This window comes from Pan troglodytes, chromosome 4 (genome assembly GCF_028858775.2).
Source record: "Pan troglodytes isolate AG18354 chromosome 4, NHGRI_mPanTro3-v2.0_pri, whole genome shotgun sequence".
In the NCBI taxonomy this organism is placed as follows: domain Eukaryota; kingdom Metazoa; phylum Chordata; class Mammalia; order Primates; family Hominidae; genus Pan; species Pan troglodytes.
Genome location: NC_072402.2, coordinates 63,487,254 through 63,493,107, shown reverse-complemented (window position 1 = coordinate 63,493,107; position 5,854 = coordinate 63,487,254). Strand labels below are relative to the sequence as shown.

General features: G+C 35.5%; 1 non-coding gene across 1 annotated transcript; it reads right to left on the bottom strand.

The window, feature by feature from the left end:
* Positions 1-1,863: 1,863 nt before the first annotated feature.
* LOC112207289 (U6 spliceosomal RNA) lies at positions 1,864-1,970 on the bottom strand. The gene has a single exon (XR_002941721.1). It is a non-coding gene; the product is annotated as a U6 spliceosomal RNA (small nuclear RNA).
* Between the last annotated feature and the right edge of the window lie 3,884 nt (positions 1,971-5,854).

Sequence of the window (5,854 nt, the reverse complement as noted above, 5' to 3'; positions counted from 1 at the left end):
GTGGCAATTCCTCAAAGAGCCAGAAACAAAACTACAATTCGACCCAGCAATCCCATTACTGAGTATGTATGAAAGGAATATAAATTGTTCTATCATAAAGACACATGCAAAGCCAGGCGCGGTGGCTCACGCCTCTAATCCCAGCACTTTGGGGGGCCGAGGCGGGTGGATCACAGGGTCAGGAGATCGAGACCAACCTGGCTAACATGGTGAAACCCCCTCTCTGCTAAAAAAAAAAAAAAAAAAAAGACACATGCAAGTATATGTTCATTGCAGCACTATTCACAATAGCAAAGACATTAAATCAACCTAAATGCGCATCAATGGTAGACTGGATAAAGAAAAAGTGGTACATATAATACCATGGAATACCATGCAGTAACAAAAGAGCCATAAAACAGATCATATCCTTTGCAGGAACATGAATGGAGCTGGAGGCCATTAGCCTTAGCAAACTAGAGCAGGAACAGAAAACTAAATAATGCATGTTGTCACTTAAAAGTAGGAGCTAAATGATGAGAACCATGGACACATAGAGGGGAACAGCAGACACTAGGGCTACTGGAGGATGGATGGTGGGAGGAGGAAGAGGAGCAGGAAACATAACTAATCGGTACTAGGCCTAATACCTGGGTGATAAAATAATCTGTACAATAAACCCCCATGACAGGAGTTTACCTATATTACAAACCTGCAGATGTACCCCTGATCCTAAAATAAAAGTTTTTTTTAAAGTGCTTATTGTCCAATGTGAATGGCACATATGTAAATACAAATTAATGGTGATAAAAGTAATGATACAAATATATGCAATATCCAGTAAGAGCATAGAGGAAAGAATGAATTTATTAGTTTATGTTTATTCAAGAATGTATTTAAAGTGGCTCACAACATGAAATAAAAGGAAAAAATGAATACTGGAGTACTAAATCCAGAGGAAAAAAATAACTTTGCGTAGATAATTTGAACTCAACAATATATGGGTGTACAGAATACATAGTTAAGGTCTAGAAAAATGCCAGAATAAGCATTTGGCCTCTAAGCTTTTTGGAAGGTAAGAAAAATGAGAACATAATCAATTACACCATTTATATTATCTCCGAAGGAAAAGAAAATAAACTTATTCCTAGTGGTGAAATGAAAGTTTTTCCTGTAGGTGATCAAAAAATGAACAACGTGCCATCCTCAACAACACCCAGATATTAAATCGACTTCATAGGGCTATTTCTTATAGTGGCTGCTAGCATGGACCAATGATGACATAATGCCAAATTATATACAATAAAAGCAGTTTTACAAGAGGGCGGACCATATGGTCCAGGTGTGTAAATTTCTGCTTGTGAAGCTTATTCTTAGGATTTATTTTTTGTATCTATAGGAACACATGGACTATATATCACTCAGGCAATCCTTTGCAAATTTATGTTGTCCAACCAAGCATTTGATGAGTGTTAAGCAACAGTGAGTTCAAGGTTATAGTCCTTAACAATCACTTAGGGTGCAGCTATTTCAGTCTACTGATTAAATAATGGAAGTGCTTAACTCCCTCTGAAGTTGGGTTCAGAGGAAAGGGACCACGGAACTTGGACTGTTTTTAAAAATTGTGGTAAAATACGCACACCATGAAATTTATCTTGACCATTTTTGAATGTACTGTTCAGTGGCATTAAATACATTCACATTGTTTTGCTACTAGTCCACCCCCACAGAACTCTTTTTATCTTACAAATCTGAATCTCTGTGCCTATTATACAATAACTCCCCATTCCTCCCTCCTTCAGCCCCTGCCAGCCACCATTTTAATATGTATCTCAAGAATTTGACTACTCTAGGTACCCTCATAAAAGTGGAAACATACGGAATGAAAATATAGAATACTTCATGAATTTGCACGTCATTCTTGCTCAGGGACCATGCTAATTGTCTCTCTGTTGTTCTAATTTTAGTATATGTACTGCCCAAGCAATCACTTCGGCTGGTTTTGGACAGAAGAACAGGAGTTCATCAAACTTAAAATGCGGAAAGCTCCTGCATGAAGGCAGGATGGTATAGTAATAATATTTTCCTTCCACCTGAAGACTGGGACAAGAAGGGACACTGAATGAGATGAGGTTAAAGAGACAGGAAGAAGCCAAACTCTAAAAGGCTTTGTAAACCATGTTTAATTAAGAGCTTGGACTTATAGATAATAAGAATGGAACAGGGAATTAAAATTTGTATTTAAGAAAAATAATTCCAGGAAAAAAAGGAGGCCTGGAAGAGGATAAAATCTAAAAAAGACCAATTCGAAGGCAATGGCAAATATCTAAACAAGGTTTTCCTTCTTCCTTTTTTTTTTTTTTTCCCCCAGCTCACCAGTATTGTTAGAGCAGGAATTACAGAATTGTACAGAACATGGGGAAATTTGTGTCTGTGCTTCTCATGTCCTTACTTTCAATCTTCTGTTCCAAGCTTAGAAGGAAACTTTAAAAAATCTTATATGTCATTAACAAGCAAACAAAACAAAACAAAACCACTAAAAAGTGGGCAAAGGACATGAATAGACACTTCTTTAAAGAAAACACATAAGTGGCCAAAAAGTATATGAAAAAATGCTCAACATGATCTAATCATTTGAGAAATGCAACTTAAAACCACAATGAGATACCTTCTCACACTAGTCAGAATGGCTTTTATTAAAAATTCAAAAAACAACAGTTGCTGGTGAGGTTATGGAGAAAAGGAATTGCTTATACACTGCTGGTGGGAATGTAAATTAGTTCAGCTATTGTGGAAATCAGTGTGGCGTTAAGTATGTTAGGAAAGAAAGCATAGGCATTTCTTATGCTTTTGTACAAAGAGCTTAAAACAGAAACACCACTGGACCCAGCAATCCCATTATTGGGTATATACCCAAAGGAATAGAAATTGTTCTGCCATAAAGAAACATGCATGCATATGTTCATTGTGGTACTATTCACAATAGCAAAGACATGGAATCAACCCAAGTGCCCATCAACAGGATAAACTGGATAAAGAAAATGTGATACATATACACCATGGAATACTATGCAGCCATTAAAAAGAACAAGATTATGCCCTTTGCAGCAACATGAGTAGAGCTGGAGGCCATAATCCTAAGAAAACTAACACTGGAACAGAAAACCAAATACCACATGCTCTCACTTATAAGTGCAAGCTAAACACTGAGTACAAAGGGACACAAAGGTGGTGACAACAGGCACCAGGGCCTACTTGAGGGTGGAGGGTGGAGGAGGAAAATAGAAAAACTACCTATCAGGTACTATGCTTAGTAACTGGATGAGAAAATAATTTGTATACTGAATTCCCATGACATAAAATTTACTTACATAACAAACCTGCACATATACCCCTGAACCTAAAATAAAAGTTAAAAAAAAAAAAGAAAATCTTATATTTCAGCAAAGAATCCAGAGAAGTCAAAGTCTAAAATGCACATTTTAATCCAGGAGAGCACTTCTGAAGTGGCATTTCTCCCAACTGACCTGCCTCATTCCCCACCTCACATCATTTGTGTAGCAAGTGATATGTACTAAATCATCAATTTATAGCTTTTCTGGAATCCTATGTGAATCATTGTTATTACAATTCAATTATCCTTAAGAAAATGGAAACTAAATATGGAAGGAAATGTGTTTTCCCTTCATAACAAGCTTTCTGACTTTATACACCCTAAAGATCCAGTAATAATTAGGATGAGGGCAGAGGCTCTAGGATTTGACTATATGAGTGTTGGGCTTAAATGCTGCTGCTTTATCTCATCCATTGGTCCTTAAGGAACACCTTTTCCTCTAGTTCTTCATGGCACGCAGCTGTCACGGAGCACTCTCACTCAAAACATTTCAATGGCCAATGCCTAAGGAATCATGTATGAAGTTACTGTTACCTCCAATGAGAGATCTTTTCCTGACAATGTATCTACCTGGGATGCTTTCCCTCACCCTATTTTCATATGTGAAATCATAACCTTCTGTAAGAATGATGCAAAGAAGAAAATTGTAAAGCTTTCCCCCCAGAATATACTGGACATAATATCTTCATGCTCTAAAGTCTAGTTGGATTTTGTTTCAGTCTTTTCCATGGCACCATCTTAGTCCTCAAAGTTTTATTTTAAAATTATTTGAGAATGGAGATAATTTCATAATTTTACCTGAATTCTTTATTTGCATATAGGAAATAATAAATGTTGAATAGTAAGTGCTTATGTATTCAATAAATAGCTGTTTCAGGCCTATTAGATTCTAACTACTTGGTTAGGTATTAGAAATACACCAATGAATACGAAATAATCTCTGGACTCAAGAAATCTCAGTGCAGGTGGAAGATTCCTCAGAAATGTTTTGGAGCATGAAGAGGACATCCTGGGGAAAAATTAAGAAGGCACATCTAGAGTCTTAAGAATTCTGGAAAGGGCTAGAATTAAAAAATACATTGTGATATCTAAATCTGGCTATCAATAGTGTTTCTTCAGGTGGCAAAAAAAGAATTGTTCTTAAAATAACAGGAAACTAAATTACAAAAAGGCACATTTCAACTTAAAGTAAGAACTGTTTTTTAGTAATCATAGCATCTCCACATTAAAATTAGTTGCTTTGTAAAGATAAAGAGCTTTGTATTATATTAAAAATCTAGACAACCAGCTGTATAAATGTATAAGTTTAATGTAGAAGAAATCATTGTAAGGGTGAAAAATTTGAGTTGACAATTTTAAAGACTCTAATTTCAAGATCTATTAATTTCATATAAGAATAATAGAACATCTCATTATATACATGTAAGGATAATATGGATTATTATGTCTGAAGCTGAATGTATTATTGAAAATAGATGCTTTTGAAACTCTAACAGAATTATTCACAAAAATTATTCTTCACTTTCCAAATATGAACTATGACTTTCATTTGCTAAGACGTATAAGTCTATTAAACGTGTGTGTGTGTGTGTGTGTGTGTGTGTGTGTGTGTGTGTGTGTAGAATATCCTAGTGATACTCCAGGTAAATTGGCATTACTCAATAAATGGAGGATCTTAAGTCAATCATAACCTGCGTCAAGTTGCTGCAGAGTAAGGCCCAAAACCATTATTTTGCACAAGAAATTGTCCAAAGGTTAAGCCAGATTATGCAGAAACCTGAGCATTAAGTATATTAGGAAAGAAAGCATAGGCATTTCTTATGCTTTTGTGCTAATCTTCTCAAATTCCCTTTTCCAAGTGATTAAGTATCAAGGAACCAGGTTCCATGGAAATGCTTGGCTCAATGAAGAGAATGAAATAGAGAAAGAAGGAAAAAAAACTGCAACAGAAATCTCTTACATTAAAAAACATATCCTAATACAATATTTATAAAAGTGCTTCAAAAGTCTTCCAGAATGCTTCAAAAGTAAAAAAAAAAAAAAGAAAAAAATGGATGGAATACTTAAAATCTCTCACTTCTATTTCTTCCCATTGTTAAAAGTCTTCTTCTGCTCTCTGCTCCATTCCATCTGACCTGTTATTGTTTAAGTCCTAATCATGAATACTTGGACTACTGTAGTCTTACACTCTTTCTTGTATCTTTCACAATAACGCCAAACACATGTATCTTTAAAAACACAAATCTGATCTTGAAATCAAGCTCCTTTACAATCATTTTGCAAGAGGAAACTGAAGTTCAATGAAGTTTAAATGGATGACCAAGATCAGGGGGCTCTGAGTACCAGGCTGGAGCTAGAGCCCAAGTCCAGTTCCTCCTTCAAAATTATTTTACCTCTGTCATCGTCTTCCTAGATATTGTGTGTATATTATGGATTCTAATAGAATGATTTTACCTCAAAAATACAGTAAAATTTGGATAG